Raw genomic sequence first — 20787 nt, 5'->3', positions numbered from 1 at the left:
GACAACCCAGATCGCAGAAAAGTCTTGCAGGAAAGAACAGCTCCCTCAATTTATTTTGTTTATTTAATATGGAGATTGAATAATGCAGATTTTGTTTGCATGAATGTCCTTGTGTGGCAGTAAACAGTAGACTATTAGCAATCATTACTTAAAAGTTGCAATTTGCACCTTAATAGCACAGGTTATTTACATGGGAAGCATATTCAGCAGGGACAGTTCTGAGTACTGCGGTGGATGGAGCATAGAGATGGCCAGAGCCGTCTGCCTGTGGACCTCGTAGTAGCAGTGACCGCATTAACCAGGGAGGTCTGCGGGTAGGGAGGGGACGGGCAGCACAGGGTGAAGTCTACCTTTAATTTATGGGCAAGTGGGGTAAGGTTCAAGAGAACAGAAATCGGGGTGGGGTATAGAAGGGACCCTGGACCTCTCACTTTGTTTAAACAGAACTTCAGAAAGACAAGTTCCTATCTTGGAGATTTAAATACCACATGCTCTAGACCCCTTCACTTACCCAAACAGTATGATTTTTAGCAGATGAATGGAAATAATAAACACACACCCCCACAGGGGCTCAGAACAGCATCAACTGTTCCGGCTCTTCTGGTTATTTAAGGCAGATCCCTGAGAAAAATGAAGGATGGATACCTTAAACACGCACCCTCCTCCCAGTGTTTTGGATGGAAATTGATTACTTAAGTGGTCTTCTCCCCAGTCCCCCCTTGATTTCCTTCTTCCACCTCTCACTTCACCCTTAAAGACTCGGATTGAATGGGACATTTCAAAAGCCCATTTGTTTTAGGCATTTATTGATTTCATTTTTAATCTGCCATATCAGGACGCAATACATTAACCCTAATCAGCAGATTGCAAGTGACAGGGAGTTTGAGTGGAAGGAAGGTAGGTAAGGGGGTGGGGGGGGCTCTCAGGAACTTCTCCACGGTGAAACTCTCCTTGAGGCTTGGGGGGTTGGACCTAGGAGCCTACTTTTGAGGGGGGTAGAAGCATTCCTCAGACATGCTATGCGTTTATTTTCCTACCAGCCATCACGATTCTCCTGCTACCATTCAGAAACTTTCACACCCAACAAATACCTCCTAGGCATCTTCGGCAGATCTGTCCCTCAAAGCATCTTGCCTTTTGTCACACTCTCCCACAGAGGGTTATGCCTTCATTTCCTCCCTGCTGACTTCTCATGCATTTGAAGGAATTTCTCCAACTGGATATTACCTGGGATGGTCTGTTTCCCTTCCCAGTGGTGTGGGGATTGTACTCGCAGTTGAGCAGGTTTTAAAGGGGCACTGAGCCTGGCGTTATTTAAGGCCATTGGTAGGATGCGCTTCTGCCTATCACTGTGGCTGAGCTTAGGAAAATCAGCCAGGAAGAAAACCCAGGCCCTGTTCACGTTGGTGCTGGGCCTGTAATTAGCTGCCATGGCCCGAGTTAAATACCCAGAGTGCAGCTTCCTTCCCATCACTGCATCTGCACTATCAATTTTATTTAGGTATGTCGTGGTCTGGGAAGACTCAGCCACTATTTCAAAGGCAATGCCTGTATCCCCCCAAGTGCCCTTTCAAAAGCACAGAATTGCCTCACAAATTCTATATTAAGACCAGGCATACACAGAGTATCATTTTCGTTTGATGCAGAGTCAGTTGGAAATACATTAAACTAACAGTTAGAGAATGTCTTGCGTCGCTTCCCTGAAGCAGTGCTTTTCATTACCTCTTTAATTACAATCAAATTGAGCGACTTTTATAAAGAAAAAAAATCACAGTGGTATTAAAAGAAGCTTGGCACACAAATAATTTCATTGCTTCGCGAGTTAAGAATGCCGTTATATTTTTATTTCTTTGGGAGAAATGTATTTTCATTTTCTAATATTGTGATAGCTACAGAATGTCTTTCTGTCGTCTGTTCAGGGAGATCTCCCCCACTTCCTTCCTGCCGCCTGCTTGTCCTAGAAGAGGGTTTCACCTCCATTTTTCAGTAATTTGCAACAGTTTGCATTTTTTTTATTATTTTAAGTTTTGTAAGTTCCATTTAAAGTTAGAAATTCTCCTGCTCCTTAGGGTGACCTTTGGCAAGCAGCTCCTCGCTTGGGAAGGAGCTTAGTTATTCTAACCACGTAGGAAATAAGCTCGCTGAGGCTCTTACCTGGGTATGGCAGCAAGGACAACACTGCTTATTTACAGGCCTTTATCAAACAACACTGTTTTCCCTGGATTTACAATTTCCACGTACTGGCTATCCCTGTCCTCTAAAACAAAAAGGAGCAAGGCTCTGCTCCCTTACACTAAGCCCTTCAAGAATCTGAAGACAGTTCTGTTGACCCTCTGTTTTCCTTTCTTCTCCTCCTCCCCCCCGCCCCACTACTGATCTTTCAGTCATTTGGTTTAGGAACTTTCTTCATTTAAAAAAAAAAAAAGCATAGGAATAGCATTTAAAGTGAGTCTAAAGCCATTCTGGGCCTTGCGGAAGTGGTAATAAAAATTAGAGGCTTCATAGCCCCAATACTCACTTCCGCACTGTGCCTGCGACTCCCAGGCAAGCGCCTCTGCGGGCACGTGGTTTCCCCTCCAACTCGGACACTAACGAGCATCTCCCGCTGTGTGGCCGTGGTCCTGTGGCTCATTTTGTCAGGGAAGCCCTCATGAGGGCATCAGACCTGGGTCCTTTCTGAACACACCGTGTACAGAGGCAGACACACAGAAAAGGAATTTGAGATGCAAGTGGGAATTGCTGATATATTTGTTTTCAAAGCCAACTCCATGGGTGAAATGATTAAATAATTCGGAGGGATTTGAAAGTCATTAAAATAGCCATGCGGAATTGCCAATGGTGGCAGCTTTCAATTTTTCTGCATTCCCCCTCCGAAAAAAACCATGTCCTCTGGGCATCGTCAGCTATTCTGTTATGCCTGAAACTGTTTAAAATTTTAGAAATTAAAATTCAGGAGGCACGGCTAGACAATCCTGTTATTAATACATCAGTATTATTTAGCTAAACTTAACAACAGGAAAGCGCACAATGCAGAAGTTTGAGAGATAATTAGCTTAGAGGAATTACATGGGGAAAAAATACCTGAATCGTATTTGAAAGCATTTGTCTTGGATTTTGCTCTTCTAACTGAGAGCTACCTTTTTATCTGTGTTGAAATGCTACTCAGCAATAAATATTAAAAAAAGGGGGGGGGGGAACTATTGATATATGCAGCAACCTGGATGCATCTCAAGGGGATTATGCTGATTTTTAAAAGTCAGTTCCGAAAGGTATCACATAGGATATGATATGATTCCTTTTATGTAACATTTTGAAATGACAAAACTATAGAGAATTAGAACAGATTGCCAAACGTTGCCAGAGGTTAGGGACTCTGCCAGCCGAGCCTCTGAGTGAGGGCAGGGCAGGGCAGAGGCAGGGGCCGGGGAGGAAGGTGGGCATGGTTATGCAGGGCCAGGAGGAGGGACGTCAGCGGTGCTGGAACTGACTGTTCTGCATCTTTCCTCTGGTGGCAGATCCACAAGCCCACACAGGCGATACCATTTCATAGATACCATTTCATAGATACCATTTTACACGTGTGGGTGTGCACACACACGTGTAAACCTGGCGAAATCTGGGTGGATTGCATCAACGTTAATTTCTTCCTGGTACTGTAGATCTCGGCCCAGGTAGGGGAAGCGGGTTGGGGAGGGCATGGGATGTCTCTGACTTATTTCTTAAAACTGTGTGAATGTGCAATCATCTCGAAGTAAAACCTTGAACTAAAAGGGAATGGGGTAGGAGAGGTGGACAGTGGCAGATCACACTTGGTCTTTGAGATCTGAGTCTAATTGTGCCAGGACACCACGGGAGGGGTTCAAGGGGGAAGCCATGTGATCTCATTGGGTTACTAGCAGAATGTGGGCACTTGTTGTGTTTCAGAGGTGGTGTGTACTTGGGTGTGTTGGCCCAGCCAATTAACTTACCCGGCCCCTCAGTGATGGTGAGTAGGGTAGGAGTGGTAGAGGTGTCACCAGGAGATAGGAATACATGCTTAGGCCCTGGCCTGTAGCTCAGTTGGTTAGAGCATCGCCTGGATATGCCAGGGTTGTGGGTTCGATCCCAGGTCAAGGCACATACAAGAAGCAACCAATGAATGCATAAATAAGTGGAACAACAAATCGATTTCTCTCTCTCTGAAATCAATCAATCAATCAATCAGAATGCATGCCCAGCCTTTATGGAAGAATGACCAGTGCTGACTGGGGGGATGGCGCCAGTGGGGCTGAGGAAGGGCAAATGTGCAGAGCTAAGCGAATCTGAGGTCCAGGCGCATCCCCTCCCTACCTCGGGGGAGTTCCTCCACCTTGCCACACTTGGGTGTCCCCATCTGTCAAATGAGGACGTGACCGCTCCCGTCACTCACAGGGTAGTGTGACCGTGAGATAATGGGGTGTCGATGAAACCCCATGGTGCTGTCCCTGGCGCTTACACTGCATCTTTTCGTTTAACAAAAGAAACGGCTTTATTCTGTTTCCCTCTTTTTTTGTCTGTTTGTTTATATTTTCTCTGTAGGAATTCCAGGAGAAATCTAGGCACCTGAATTAGTCCTTGGTACCTATTAGGCACTAAATAAATATTTCCTGATGAATGAATAAATGAGGCTGTAAATAAATGAATGAATAAATACTTTAATTACTGTATTACTTTGTATACTAATTAATTACTTTCGAGCACAAGGATCTCTCTGGCACGTCTAACAGTTTTTGGCAGACCTCCGTACCGATCGTGATCACAGCTGCACTTTGAATATCGATCAGTTTAGGGAACATTACTGACAAAGCCTCCGATTTTAGTCATGAACTTGTATTTCCCTCATCGTGACATCCTCTGCCTTCAGCTGAAGCAGTGATTCACCTTTTTGCAGTAAACAATGTTTCTTCATCTTAGACTCGCTGATGATTGAATTTGTAGACTTCCTTGTGAAGCCCAGACCCTGGGCTCCCTGGGATTGCTGACCCTGGAGGTCGGGGACCAGAGGTCAACCTGGCCCTCTCCTCTCTGCAGGTGCTCTGCCTTCCTTCCTGAAGCCTCCAGGGCTCCCAGCCTCCCTGAGTTTGGCACCTCTCCCCCTCCCCCACCCCGAACTTGCTCATCCCCTGAGGCCCAAGGCTGCACAGCTTAGGGGCTGTTAAGCTAATAGGAGAAGGCTACAGGCTGTTTCCTGGGATCCCTTCTTCACTTTTTAATTGCCACCTTCAGACAAGTGCCTGGGAGAGGGAAGAAGAGAGGCTGGCTGGTGCCTGTGAAGGCGGACAAAGAGAACTGGAATCTCAGGGAACACTGGGAGTCTCTGCTGCCTGCCTTAGAACCTGTGCTTACCAATGGTACCGAAGCTCTGCCGTGCGGCAGGTACTGTCGGAGGCGCTGGCACTGTAGCCGTGAGCAGAACAGATGGCGTGCCTGCCCACTCGTAGCTTACATGTCATGTGGCCGATGGGTCACCAACAAGCAAGCAGATACCTATGTCACAGCATGCCAGGGCACGGTGTGTGCAAGGGAGGAAAGGGAGGGTGTAGGGAGACGGGGGCAGTTCTCAGCGGGGGGCAGTTTTAGGCACATCTGAAAGTGCAGGGCTGGGGCATGCTGGGGTGGCGGGGGTGGGGGGGACGGCTGGAGGAGCAGCAAGGAGGCCAGGGTGTCCGGAGCTGAGGAGGGGAGGGTGACAGGTGAGGACAGAGGGGCAGGAACTGGAGTAAGGAGCTGAGGTCCCAGCTGAACTGGGGAGCCTTGGAGGACAAGCAGGCAGAGGACAGTATTGACTGAGATTTGTACAAGGTCATTCTGGCTGCCATCTTGTTTGTCAGGAACCAAGCAGGTCGGCCACGTAGGTGGCTCTAGCACCTACCCAGGCAAAAGCTGGTGATGACTTGGCCGGGCAGGGGGCGGAGGAGATGGGAGACTCGGTCCAAAGGTAGACAGGATGTGCGCAGAACTGCAGATGGTGTGACTGTAAAGGAAGAAAGCTATACATTAAAAGAAAAATCTGTGTTTATCCTGTTGATATTTTCTCTCGTTCATTCTTTTACTGCTCTCCTCGTGTTTTGTATTAGGTGGTTACTGCAAAGTGCCAGCGTATGGTTTTCCGAGCCAGAGTGGAACTGAGGGAAAGTGTTTGGAGCTGCACTTATTCTAGAATTGACTATCCAAGGGAAGAGACCACTCTTTTCAAAGCTCACTTTCTGGAGCCCTGGCATCCCCTCTTCACACCCCTCCCCACCTGACAGGCAGCGTCAGGGCCAGGGGAGGGCCCGCAGGCAGACAGGGGCTCCGTCTCTCTCCAGGGGCTCGAGCTCTTGCTGTGTGACCGCACACCTTCCCCTCCCAGACTTTCAGCGTCCTCCTGGCAAAGCAGACCCCTGAAGGGACTTCCTGGGTTTTTACAAGGATTCACTGGGAGACATCAGATAACGTGCTTAGCCCAGGCCTGGTTCCTGGTAAGGGGTAAAGATGTTTTAGTCAGGATATTAGCAAGTTAGCGATCCTCTCCTCATCGGGGAAACAGGAATAATAAAAACTCCCCCTTGGGTTCTTGGGAGGAGCAAATTATCAACACCGGCAAAGCACACAGCATAGTGTCCCATACACAGTAAGTGCTTAATAAATGTTAAATTACTGAAGTCATCACCATGACTCTGAACTTGTGACCTCGAAGAGATCTTATGTCTTATCTGCTTTATGTCCACAAAGTCTGTCAAATAGTTGGTGCTCATCTAAACATGATTTGACAGAATAAGTGATGGGGACATGGTTATCAGGAGTTCCTGTGAGAAACCCAGGGAGCTGAAGGTGCGTGTCTGGGAGGAAGGATTGCAGATCACTAAGGGGAGACGTCCTCTCCTCGTCCAGTGGAAACCCTGTGGCTCTGTGCTCTCCCCGAGCCTGCCAGAGCTCCGTGCGATGTCCCAGTGAGCAAGGCAAGGCCACCCCTGAACCTGTGCGGCCCCACTGCGGCCCCAGATAGTTTTAAGCAGTGCTCCGTGGGGCCCAGGGTGAAAACAATGTCCCCTTTTGAGCACGGGGTCAGCCCCCTGATTTAATCAGTAAGGAAGTCTCCTGGGGGTGTTAGCCTGTCTTAAACACCTTTCTTGTGCTTGTGTATCGGAAAGAGCAGACCTCAGATTTAGAGACCTTAGCAATCAACGGTATCCAATGAAAAATAACAACACTCGGGTTTTCATTGCGCTGTTGCCATCATTTACGGAAATGATGCCGGTTTCCCACTGACTGCAGTGCGTGCATTTTCATTTTAAAATAAAAGCATGTGAGTAAGTAAAAGAGGGAGTCATTATAAGGAAATACGTGAAGAAAGCAATAGTTGGGGGGGGGCAGGATGCTGCACAAACCTCGAGGATGGGGCAGAATAACTGGACGCAAGGACACTCGGGACGCCCAGAGCCTGGACAGGGCGAGGGGTGGGTGAATCAGCTGTGAGCAAAAGCTGCCAGGTCACACTCGGGTCAGAGCAATGCCCGGAAAACGGAGGCTTTCGTTAAAACTTCAAAAACCATTGAAAATGGGAAGGAACTTCCCCTCCCAGGATATCAGAGAGAGACTCTGGGAAGGGTTTACTGGCCCAGGGAAATTTGCAAATGTGGAAGGACTGGAAGCAATGTTCTGGTTCTGCATCTGGAGCAAACCTTCTCAGCCTTCGATTGGTGTCCTCATCATGGGGAGACCATGTTAACATGCAGGTCTGCAGACCCACGGGCCAGAGCTGAGCAGTTCGGATTCCGTAGGGTGGGGGGAGGACCCTGAATCTGCATATTAAGTACCCACTGTGGCTTTGATTACAGTATATGTGGGGGGGAGATCCAAGTTCCTCCCCCCCTTTCTTCCTCTCCTTCTCTCTCCACCACCCCCCTACCAAATGCTAAAGTACTTAAATATTTCAAAAATTATTTGAGAAGTCCATTTTCACTTTTTCCTTTTAGTCAACATAAAAAATATAAGTAGTCTCTCTTTCCACGCTCACTCTCTCATGGCAATCACCTGTGTTTGTAGAAATGGTGGGGACCACTTTCTCTAATGTATTACAACTGGGAAATGTATCCATTTATGCACTTATCTACCTAGTCACAGCACCAGGCATCAGAGCCCAGAGAATCCCTCAGTGAAGCAGGAGAAAGACAAGCAATCCAGCAAAGATGTAACAGGGCCTCTGCCAGCTGAGGAGCCAGCTAGCACCCTGGGTACCGGAATCAAGAGACAAGAAATTAGCAAAAGGGACCTCCCAGAGCTGGGCTTTATTTCCTACACTCTCTAAAGTTCCGGAAACTTTGTTCGCTAGCAGACCAGAAAACCTGGCTTCCTTCTTGGCACCCCTCCACTGTTGTGTTATCTTTTTCGTGTTTCTCATGCTTTCCTCAGTGGATCCTCCTCTTTTTTTTTTTTTTTGTCCTCATTGATTCCGTCTCTCTTCCCCGCTTCTTCCCAGTAATCAGACTTCCAAGCCTTTTTCTCTCGAGCATCTGTGCCTTTATGGGCAAATGTGACAAAAGTGAGGATAACGATAATGGTCATTGTCACAACGGCTACTATTTATCGGCCTGGATAACACTGAACCAAAACGTATGCACTTTGTAATTGATACCTGTCACTCATTGACTACAGACAGGTCATTTACATAAGGTCTCCCCACAACGTTACAAAAGGCGGACATTATTGTTATGATTGGCCCATTGACTAGAAAAGGAAATCAGGTTTTGCAAACGTCAGGTGGCTTGGAGATCACACAAGCTTTGAATTAGGATTCTGAACACTGAGCCTGCCTCTCAGAGTCCACGTCCTCAGACACTGCGTCTTGTTCCCTCTCCCCAAATTTAATGCTTCAGAGCAAAGAGTCACATAAATAAATGCTCACAGTGTAGTACAGATATGTGGAGTTCAAGGGCATGAACTGAAATTTAGCATTTCTTTCAAGTACAAGCAAGTCAATTGTGTCAAAGGAAAAAAATAAATAAAAGAGGCTCATCCTGCTTATCTAAATTCCTGAACGCCATCTCTAAAAGTTGAGCCTACGAAGATGAAAAAAACAAAATAGGATTTTCAAAACCTCTCGCATTTTCCACAATGGCATTTTCATAAGTCCACTCCGGTTTCATTACGCAAAAGTGGGGAAAAAAGCCATGGTAACCCCAACGCTGCCCATCTGGGGTGTCTCAGTAAGCAGTCGCACGCACCGCTTCCCTCGGCATCTTCGAGGATGCGTCATGAAGTCAGACGCTGCTCCACTGCCCCCGCACATCTCTGGTGGGGCCGTGGCTCTTCCTGGCCATCAGAACCATGGACCGCGTGCAAGGACAGCATCCTGGTATTTTTTCTAGCAATGCAAAGCCACCTCACAGCCGTCCCCTTTAGTCTCTTAAAATATTTACGGCCAGGGTCTGTGAAGGTGTTTCCTACTTGCTAGTATGAAATTGCAGGTAACGTTTAAATGGGTACTCTGAGTAATATGAAAAAGTAAATAAGAAGATGACCTCCTAATTCAAGAGGTCCTGTCTTGGGGGGAAATGTTGCGTACAGTGGAAATCATGATAAGGTCTTTCGTGAGAAACAAGTCAGCAACAGTGTTTAGTTGGTGGTGTTGAGGGGGGGTTGCTGTCTTTTGTTGTTATTTTTGAAGTATGGGTAGTATTTTTGTGTGTTTTTTTAATTGATGTATAACTGACAAGCAATATCCTATTAGTTTCAGATGTACATCACGTGATCTGAGATACATCTTACAGAATGGTCCCCAGGATAAGACTAGTTATTGTCTGTCACCGCACCAAGTTATCAGAGTATTGCTGACTGTATTTGCTATGCTGTGCATTACATCCTTGTAACTTATTTTATAATTGGAGGTGTGCACCCTTTAAGCCCCTTCACCTGTCTGCTCATCCCTGAAGGTCTCCCCTCTCTAGTAACCATCAGTGTGTTTCCTGTTTCTGTGGGCCTGCTTCCGTTTTGTTTTGTTGATTTTATTTTTTCAGTGCCGTGTGTGTTAAATCATACCATGTTTGTCTTTCTCTGTTTGACCTATTGCACTTAGCATTATATCCACCAGGTCCTTTGCAAATGGCAAGATTTTTGTTACTTTCCACGGCTGAGTGATACTCGGTTGTATGTAGGTGCCACACCTTTACCTACTCGTCCATCAAGGGACACTCAGGTTGCTTCCACATCTCGGCTGCTATAATTGTTGCTGCCGAACATCGGGATGCGTCATCTCTTTGAATTAGTGTTCTCGTTTTCTTTGGATAAGTACCCAGAGGTGGAATTGCTGGATCGTGATTCTATTTTTAACTTTTTAAGGAAGCTCCGTACTGTTTTCCGTAGTGGCTACACCATTTTACATTCCCATAACATAAGTGGCATTTTGAAAGAAACCTTTGTAATAATATAAAGTTTGGCAAACTGCCTAGCTATCTGATTTGAGGTTATTTTAATGAGAAATGGAATGAAATTATCATCCTATTTTATTGTCTTTAACATAAATCTTTTCTTTATTAATATTGGATGAAAGTAGTCAATTGGATGGAATAGAAGAAAGAACTATAATAAGATGAGCTTATTTCACTTGATCAGTAAATTTCAGATATAAAGGAATTAAACTTTGCAGATCATGTTAAGTCCTCTTTAAACACCAAACTTAAAATCTCTGAGCCTCAGTTTGTGAAACAGGCATAAGGAGAGTGCTCATTTCCAAGCACCATTATGAGGATTTAAAAAATGGATGCTTAGTAAGTACTTAGAATATTGCTTAGTGCAGTGTTCTGCAAGTGTTATTATTCCCCCGTCACCCTCTCCCCAGAGATAGGCACGATTGCGATTTGGTGTGTGTATCTTTCATTATTTATAGTTTTACCTGCATGTGTATATGTAGCTTGGAGCATTATTATACTTTTGTATATGTTTACATTTTTTATGTAAATAGTTTCACGCTGTATTTTACAAATTGGTTTATCAGTCTATATGCAGGTAGATAGGCAGGTAAGTAAAGAAAGAGAGAGAGAGGCTAGATTTTAAAAAATAGACCTAATTCATTTTACATGCTTTATATCAATAATATTCCATCCTAAGCATGTATATTTTTGCTCATCAATTCCTTTGTTAATAGACATTTAGCATATTTTAAAGTTTTCACTATTACATATAATTCTATACTGCATATTCTTGAGAAAATTTACAATTGTCATGTAAGTAATTTATAGAGAGAAAAACACTCATGAGATTTTACTGCAGTTAGCGGGAGGATTGGTTGAGAAAAAGAAACGACACTTAAACAGCTAATATCTCGTACTTGGACCATTGTCGTGCCTTTACTGAGATGCACACTTCCCCAACCAGAAACGAAACTGGCTAGTTGGCACCTAGTAGGCACTTGCTAAACGCCTGCTGGGAGCAAGTAGACTCAACGTTAATAAAGTGCGTCAGTAATCCCAGTCGTGAGTGGGACTCAGGCAGCGATCCACAAGCTTGACTCCAAGGACATCAGGAAAACTATTACTCGCTGCCTTGGGGCGGGGCGGGGTGGGCGACAGAGAGGGATGGAAAGAAAAGCATGGATAACAAAAGCAATCGCATTTCTCCTCAGTTGGTAACTGATGGAACTTCTTAGCTGGAGAGCTTGTGCCTCGGGGAGGCTGGAGCTCCGTGGGGTGTCAAGTGTGAGTGGGTGGGGTTAGGAAAGAATTTCATTTGGCCACGTTACTAGGTGAATCATTAACACCAGTGAGCCCTGGAGTTCAACTCCTGGAACAGCTAAGGGGCACTTTAGCAAACACGTTTGGAGGGGCACTGCCTGGTCTTGGGGGTGGAACTGTTGATGAGACAGCACCCCATGGTTCAGAGGGTTCACGTGCCACCACATGCTTTTCCTAACCAAGACCAGCGTCATCCCTAGAACGTGCGTGTGTCCTGCGGGTCTATTTTATTGAGGGTGAGAGTTGTGAACACACACACATTGTGTGTGTGGTGGGTGTGAGTACGTTTCATGTACGTCTTGTTGGGGTATGTTGTGGGTGTTACTACGTGTGCCTGGGGCATGGGGGGTCAAAAGCTCTGACATGTGAGCTTCCTGTGTGTGGTGGACATGGTCTGTGCAAACGTTCGTGCCGGGGCTCAGGTGCTCCCAGAACCACCACAGAGCTCCTCAGGAGGTTGCCCATGACCACGAAGGCAGAGCCCCAGTGTGTATCCCCAGGGAGCCTCTGGGGCACCACCCCTGCCTGCTGGTGACGACCACAGGAGGTCACACCACACACCAAGACCCCTGCATGGGAAAATTAGCACTAGTTGGGGAAGTTATCCATGACAGATAGTAATACAGGAAGTGGGCTCTACACCCCATTGTAATTCCTGTTTCCTTTTCCATGTCAGGGATTCAGCTGCCAAATCATGGGGCCATTGTATTTGCTGCACCTGGAACACAGTAGGTGCTTTGGTTGAATACAAATGAATGAATGAATGAATGGATGGATGGATGGATGGATGGATGGATGAGTGAGTGAACAAACGAGTAAATGAACAAGCGGTTATTTACGGTTCCTGGAGCCTTTGGAACATTTGGACACCCAGGTCAGGCATGTCCACAGGGCTGAACATAGTAGGTTCTTCGTAAACATTGCGGAATGGCTGAATGCACGCATGTCCACTCGTGCGTGTGTGCTTATCTCAGAAGCAGGCTCGCAGTCCTAGGAAAACAGTTCCCTGGTGGGGTGTTTACTACTCTTCCTCTGTGATCCCACTGGAGCACCTCGTCTGCTGTCCCTTTGGTTTAATTATTGTTCCTGAGACCACATGACAGCCCTTCTGTTTACTGTCAAGCCACAGCCGCAAACGGAGAAATAAGGAAGGCAGGGGAAGGTCTCTATTGCCCAGGTATGGGAACTTCCCCAGAGATATTTTTCTTGTAGGGAGGTGAAAGGAAGGTGGAAAAGTTGGGGATGTGAGTTTCCAAAGTTGCCAAAGACATAAACCAACAAAATTGGGTTGCTCCTTCCATAAATGTTTAATAAGTTTTGTCATCTTGTGACTAAGGTTAAACAAATGTGAGTCCTTTGAGGAATTATTTACTGGAAGCAAAGTTATAGCATCAACATCTGTGTTTCCAATCATTTAGATGAGGAATAGATCAGATAAATCATGAGTAAGTTCAACAAAATAACTTCTGTAGCATCATCTCCAGAGAAGAACACTATAAGTAACTCCTTTAGGTGCTTTTCTCTGTTGGAATTTAGGTTTTTTTTTTGTTAGACTTCTCGCTTTTTTATTCATTTCATTATCTTCAAAGAATATGTCTTCACTTTTTTTGTGGAAAGTTACCATAAAAACATCAACAATAGAAGGACTTAGAAATTTCTCTCAGGGAATCTGGCCATTTCAGCCAACATTCTCATTTGGGAATGGGCTCACAGTTCCAATATATAACATCCATATAATTTAACCTCATAAATTTCTCTTTCTCACAGTGATGTAATGGGGAGACTGACCTGGAGTTTGTAAATGTTCCCTGCTCGGTGCATCCCCCGGGGCAACATAACATTCTAGACAGTGTTTTATGTGCCCTGATTAAAATATAACGTATTCTTGCATTTCCTGTGGACTGACCCGTTAGTGCTCTGAGAAGAACGTTGAAGGAATAGGGAGATATTTTCAAATGTATAACAATGCTCTTTGTGAGGTGTTTTCTTTTTTCTCCCTCTCTCTTTTTTTTTAAACAGCGATCTGATTTTCAGTTTAGACCACAGGCCTGAGAGCTCAGTCCTCAAGAAAAGTTCTGTGCTTTGGTTTAACTTTCGACTCTGCCACTGCACACGGATAAACAAACAGGAATATGTGTTTGTATCTCTAATTGGAATTCGCGGGCACGGACTTTGAGCTGCTCTGCTGCCGTGGAGGGAAGGAACTGAATAAGGTCGTGGGGAGTTCACCCAGGATGAAACAGGAGCATTGGAACCCCACAGCCTCCATTGTTAAAAGAAAAAAAAACTAATGAGAAGGGGAGAGAGAGTTTCCTACAGTTCTCACGTCATGCAAACACCCTCTGAGACAAATGCAGGGTGGGGCAAGAGGTGTACAGTTGTTCGTACGGAAAGTAATGCAATCATTAATAACTGATAAACTAGTACAAGAATAAACTCTATTTTGTGTACTGACACCTGTAAACCTTTTGCCCCACCCCAACAAACCCATTTGTGGATTGAGATGTTTTAATTTTCTGTGAAAGAAAAGCAGAATAAAAATGGAAGGCAGCCCTTGCTTCCAGAGGGGCAAAGGAAAATTTGTGTGGTGAGGGCTTGAGCTTGAAACTTTGCTGGGCCAGCACTGATGCTGCCCGGTAGGTTTTCCAGGGCCCAAAGCTCGCTCCAGGAATAACATGGAAGAGGCATGGAGACTGCGTGAGGGAAGGAGGGCCGGATGGGTCCCACTGATTCATGGGAGGTGAGTTCCTGGAAAGGAGTGTGTGTATTTGAGAGTCAATCTTTTATTCATTCAACAGATACTTGTTAATTTCTGTTATTTTCAAGACCCTGTGCCATGTGCTAGGGCTACAGGGATAAACAAGGCATAGCCCTGCCTTCAGAGTTAGTAGTGGAGTGCCCAGAATGAAGACAAAGAGGGGAGAGAGGAGGTTGGATGGATGCATGGACGAGTGGATGGATGATTGGAGGGATGGATGGGTGGATAAATGCTTGGTTGGATGGGTTGGTTGGATGCATGGATGGATGTGTGGATGTATGGATGGATGGATGGATGGATGGTCGAATGGGTGCATGATTAGACTCATGGATGGATGGATGGATGCGTGGATAAATGCTTGGTTGGATGGGTTGGTTGGATGCATGGATGGATGGATGGATGGACGAATGGGTGCATGATTGGACGCATGGATGGATGGGTGGGTGGATGGATGAAGATGATCTATGATTTATTTACTAAGGAACTCAAACTCATTTCTGTTTGTATGTTTGTGTGGTTCTGGATTTAATTGTTGATCTGCCCTGGTTTTATCCCGGGCAGCCCCCAACATGGTCACTAGAGATATGGTTCCCTGGTTTCTCCTCTGACACGCCCTTCCTGAGCCCAGGCCCCTTCTTCCCTGCGCGTTAGCCCTCCTCCGCTCTGTGAGCAGCAATATGCTGTGAAGGTTTCCAGATTTGCCCCCGACTGGCCACTCTGAGTCTTTTTTACTTCTCACCACAACCCTGCCTGGGATCACCCTTTTCTCTCTTTTGTTCCCGGAGGTAATTGTAATCAGGCTCATTGACATTACAAACATCCACTCTATGCCAGGCACTATCCCAGATGCTTTAGGGGTGTGCAACCTTTTGGTGTCTCTGGGCCACACCAGAAGAAGAGTGGTATTGGGCCACACATTAAACACACAAACACTAACAAAAACTGATGAGCAACAAAAAGGTTTTAAGTAAATTTACGATTCTGTGTTGGGCTGCATTCATAGCCACCCTGGGCTGCACGTGGGTTGGACACCTCTGCCACGCAATTGACTTCATTTAGCCTTCCTCTCCGCTGAGGGGTAGACACACGCTAACATACCCATTTTCCAGACATGGAAACAGAGGCACAGAGCTGTTCAGTCATCTGCTCACACTGCAGATGTATAGTGAGACCAGGATTTAAACCAGGTGTTTCTGACCCCACGGCCACACTCAGTACGTAACCCTAGAGCCAGTTTTTTTTTTGACGAATCCTGCTGTAGCAATAAGTAATAAACACATCATCTGTGTGACTCAGCTGAGCACCAGCTTCCACACCTGTGGTTACATAGACCAGAGGGTTGGGACTGCGACAGGTCTCTCTCTTGGATTCTGCCTGCCTTCCTTCCCCATCGGATTCCCTACACGTGGTGATTGCAGTGGTCACCTGGCAGCGTCTGGCTTGGCGATTCCGGCAGAGGAGAGCAGCACTCCCTTCAAAGGACCCCCAGAAAATGCCCCGGTTTTGCGTTCATCTAAGCGGGTTTGCATGACTCTCCCTGAACCAGGCACAGGCCTGACTTTCTACGTGCGCCCACTGCCGCAGACTGAACAGAGAGGCCGTATTAGCAAAATAAGAGAGAGTAGGCGTCAGGCCGGCCAAGGCAGGACCTTTATACTCTGTGTCCGAAGGGTTACAACCAATGGCTTTGGGCTCAGAGGTTCAAATCCAGGTTGCTATTTACTCTCTGTCTGACCATTGACAAGGTATTTAACCTTGTGGTTGCTTTTTAAAAAAATATTTTTAAAAAAGATTTTATTTATATATTTTTAGAAAGAGGGGAAGGGAGGGAGAAGAGAGGGAAAGAAACATCAATGTGTGGTTGCCTCTCATGCACCCCCTACTGGGGGCCTGACCCGCAACCCAGGCATGTGTTCTGACTGGGAAATCGAACCTCCAGCCCTTTGGTTCACAGGCTGGTGCTCAATCCACTGAGCCACACCAGCCAGGACCTTCTGGCTTCTTACTTTTGAACAACAGATCCCCTAATCCCACCTGGGGTTGCCCGGTAGATTGCATAGATTGTGTGTACAGTGTGCCTAAGGCATGCCTGGCACATAGTAAGTGCTCAAGGAAAGTGGTCGTGAACTGCTAGAACAGCAATGTTTAACATCCCCGGCCAAAGAGATACATTCTTTTGAGGTCTTCGTTTATGTTTCTGGTCCAAAGCTTCATAAACAGGCTTCTATGAAGTGGAAGTCGAGGGGGAGCACAACCCCTAGAATGAGCCAGCAGGATTCAAAGAAGCACATTCTCCAAGTCTAGCTCACCGTAGCATCTTTTTGGTTAGGGCCAAAATTTCTTGGCAACTTTCATTTCCTTTCAGGTTTTGATTTATTTATTAATTAGGCAAAATGGGAATTGACGAGCCTGAAATGATAAAGATGCTCATGATATAAAAAAATGTTTGTGTTGTGTCAGGAATGAAAGATGTGGTGAGGTTGAACGGGAGAGAAATTACTGTGTCAAAGTGAGCCCGCGTGGTATCCTGCCCCGGCTTTCCCAGGGTAGGAAAGCTGGTAAAATACGGGCTTCATGGTGGTTGAGAAAGTTGGGAATTTGTCTGCTTTCTTTTATTGTAGGTGTCACTTGCTCAGAAAGTAACTGGTTGGATGGCAGTGTGCTTTCTTGCAGAAAAACTGACATAGCAACACGTTATGTGCATTTGAGGTTTAGAGAAGGCTTTTTTCTCTTGTAGTTTATTCTTCTGCAGGGTGTCGTGTGTTGCTAGGCTGCTGACATGTGCAAAGGAAACAGTGTGTACACACGTGCATGCGTGCAACACTCTACCTGCAGCATACCTTTGCTGGTGGCTGAATCATGTGTGGATCTGAAGCTGCGGGTCCTGGCTGCTCTTAATTTAGTCCGAGGCATCCCTAATGCTCTGTAGAATCCATTCCTGGTTAGTAGCCCCTCACTTAGTGTGTTGTACAAGCTTCTGGCAAAGGTAATTATACTTAATAGGAGCCACCTTTGATTTAGAGCTGCAGAGGTGAGTAATTAAATTGAGCTGCAGGCATGGGGGGTGGCATGCAACCTTTGAGTGGGGACATTCGTAGGGAGCAGCTGGGATTGCTTACAAGGGCAGTGTTTCTTGGACCCGTATTTGTCACCCAGATTGTCTTAGAAAGACAGGCAGGAGGCCTGGGAGGGACGCACAGAAGGCATCGTGCAGGCAGCAGCACGACGAGGGGCCTCCCCCTCCCCCAGCCGCGTCTCCCAGTGCAGGTTCCAAATCGCCCTGCTCACCAGCTTGTTACTAATCACCTCCATGGCCAGTTGCCACCCCTACAGGACCAGTCCTGCCCTATGGCCTGCCAGTCCTGAGACGTCTAATCCCTCTGGACAGAGGAGCCTGGGTGTTTTCAGGCACCTGCAGCAACAACAAAAGCATCCCGCCCCACAGGCCTTCCTTGGTGGAATTTGAGATGGTTTGGTGTTTGTAAGATTCCATTTCCATCCTGTGTGTGGCTATTACTGCATTTGAAAGAGGTTTCATATACATGTGTAGATGTACATAAATACAAATGCAAATATGTATTTCTTTTTTTGCCAGGCTAGCTTGACTTTAAAAATTAAACATGGGCTATCCTTTCCAGAGTTTCTGAATTGCAACACCCAAGCAAAAAGAGTTTCTGTGGGAAAGAAGCAGCCTGTTGGGTGACGATGTTGCCTCGAATTGAGACCAACCCAAGTGTCAGCAGACTCGCTAGGAAAAAGTACCAACTCCAGCAACACCTTAGAGGCTTTCAAAGGATTCCCAGGCTCCAGGCAGAGGGTTAGTCTCTGTGACATCTGCAAGATGGGCTGCCCAGTCCAGAGGAATCTTAGGAAAACCCCTCACCTACATGCCCCCCTCACCCGTACAGGGATGAAGTCATGGCCTAAGAGCCTCACGCTCGCACTGTGGTCTGAGGACTGGCACCCTGGGCATCTCCACGGAACTCATTGGAAATGCAGACTCTCAGGCCCTGCCCCAGGCCCACCGAGTCAGAATCAGCATGTTAACGGGACGCCCAGGGGGCTGCTGTGCACATCACACTGTCAAAGTGTTGGCCCGCAGGCCCTTGCGTGGTTGGGTCTCACCCACCTGTCCGCCCTGTTCCAACATCCTCCCAGTCTCTCCTCCAGCACTCGCTCTCTCGGCTTTCTTCTGACCTTGTCACCACCCCCAACTATTCCCTCCGCTTGCCATAGCCAACACCTTCACCTGCTTCTCCTCTTGCTTCAAGGAGACCTTTTCTGACCCCATAGACTATGTCACATCCAGCCCCGTCCCCAGTATTGGCCTGAAAATACCATCTACTTTCGCTGCTTTGCCCTTGTCAAGGTTGACGTTTTATGATTCTTGGGTTATTTGATTCCCATCCATCTCTCCCTGCCCCTGTCCCCACAGATAGTAAGTTCCCTGAGGTTGGTTGAGGGTGGTGACTGGTTATATCACCCCCATGTCCTGAGGCAGCAGAGTGGTGCCTAGTACATGGTGGAAGCTCCGGAGATGCTCGTCCCCCAAGCAGATGCGTACGATCGGGCTACATTATAACAAGGACTCTTGTCACTACTTGCGACTCAGTTTATCCCTTTAGGAATTGCCAGAAAATTTCCACAACTGTCTTCTTCTTTAACTCCAGGTGATGAGAGAACCAACACAACAGAGCTCCTACTTATTAAACGTCATCCACATGTTGAGCACCCTCCCACTTATTTAATACTCACGACACTGTATACATTTTGTAAAGGGATGAATGAATGAACTGAGGCTTACAGCAGTGATTTCAGATTAAACAGACCAGAAGACATGCTCCATTTTCAGCTCTGCCAAGGGGGCTGGGGACAGGTTCTGCCTGGGGTTGGCCATCAGCTTGGCTCTCTGACAGGTGCAGAGTTCCCTAGTCGCCCCGCTAGGATGAGTCTTTATTGAACACACCTACTGTGTGCTAAGCACTGTCGCAGGCTCTGGGAACTACAGTGAACAAAAGGTATCTACCTGGCCCCTGCTCTCACAGAGCAGAGCTGACATGCGTTTAAGATACACGGTGATGAAAAGGGCCAGGAAGAGAGATCCGGCTCGGCAAAGGGAAGGAAGGTGAGGAAGAGAGATCGTCATGTTGTAGGGCCTTTGCTTCCTTCTTCACTGTGTCCTTGGCACTTAGCTCAAAGTCTGGCACACAATAGGTGCTCATTTAACATCACTGTCGGACTCACTATTTACAGAGGGGGTTCTGAGCACTATCTGTATTATATGTAACCATAAAACAGAGCAGAGGAAATGGGCCCATCTGGGGACTGGACTTTCTGACCCTGCTGTGCAGAGTATGCCCTTTCCAAGCCGCAGGTCTGTGGTTAGAATCACCAGAATCACCTCCAGAACTTTCAGAAAAACCCAAGTGTTCAGCTTACCTCGGGCAAATTTCGGAATTAGCGTTTCCAGAGGTGGGACTCAGCATGCATTTTTAAAGCTAGTCCCCCCAGTTGAGTCTGACCTGCATAGTTGGGGACCACACTGGTCCGACCAGTTCCAATAACACCGTCCCTCACTTGCTGAGTGCCTACTGTGTGTCAGCAAAGTACTCATCCAGAGAGAAGACGATGATGATGATGAAGACAAAAACAACAGTGAATCTTCACTGAGTAATTGCTTTGTGCCAACTATTTCATCTCCATAACCACCCTATACGTTTTTTTACATCTACTATGGAAATTGCAGTCAGTTCAAATAAATATCAGACATATGATTTTGAGCAGAGATTGACAGATTACAGCCCCGGAGCCAAATTCAGCCCACCTCCTGTTTTCGTACGACTTGTGAGTCCGAAAGGCTTTCACAGTTTTAATGTTTGGGGAAGAGCGTGTGGAAATTTGTTTTCTTCCATGTTACATAAGTACCTCCATAGTGTCCTTGGTTTTGCCTTCTGCCTTGCAGGGCCTGAAATACTTGCTGTCTGTCCCTCCAAGAAAAGCTTGCTGCCCCTCACTCCAGAGTGTCATTTTCCAGCTTGTTACACGCGTAAGATGGTCGTATGCAAGATAATTTTAGGTGGTTCAAGCATGATTTTTTAATAATTATGTTTTTAATTTGTGGTGCATTAGACAAGGGAAGTATAGCTGGTACATTAACATCATGTTTCGTGGGGATTATTGCTGAATCCCATGTAAAGAAAACCCATGTGAAATGAATTTGGAGAAAACAAATAACTAATAGTACAGGTAGTCTTGAGATAAAACAGAATCGTGAAGGTGAGGTTGAAAGCATACACACTG

General features: G+C 46.4%; 1 protein-coding gene across 6 annotated transcripts in view; it reads left to right on the top strand.

The window, feature by feature from the left end:
• TSHZ2 (teashirt zinc finger homeobox 2) overlaps window positions 1-20787 on the top strand; it is a 405639-nt gene that overhangs the window by 4378 nt on the left and 380474 nt on the right. The window lies entirely within an intron of this gene.

This window comes from Desmodus rotundus, chromosome 6 (genome assembly GCF_022682495.2).
Source record: "Desmodus rotundus isolate HL8 chromosome 6, HLdesRot8A.1, whole genome shotgun sequence".
Taxonomy (NCBI): domain Eukaryota; kingdom Metazoa; phylum Chordata; class Mammalia; order Chiroptera; family Phyllostomidae; genus Desmodus; species Desmodus rotundus.
This window is presented reverse-complemented; position numbering and strand designations above follow the sequence as displayed.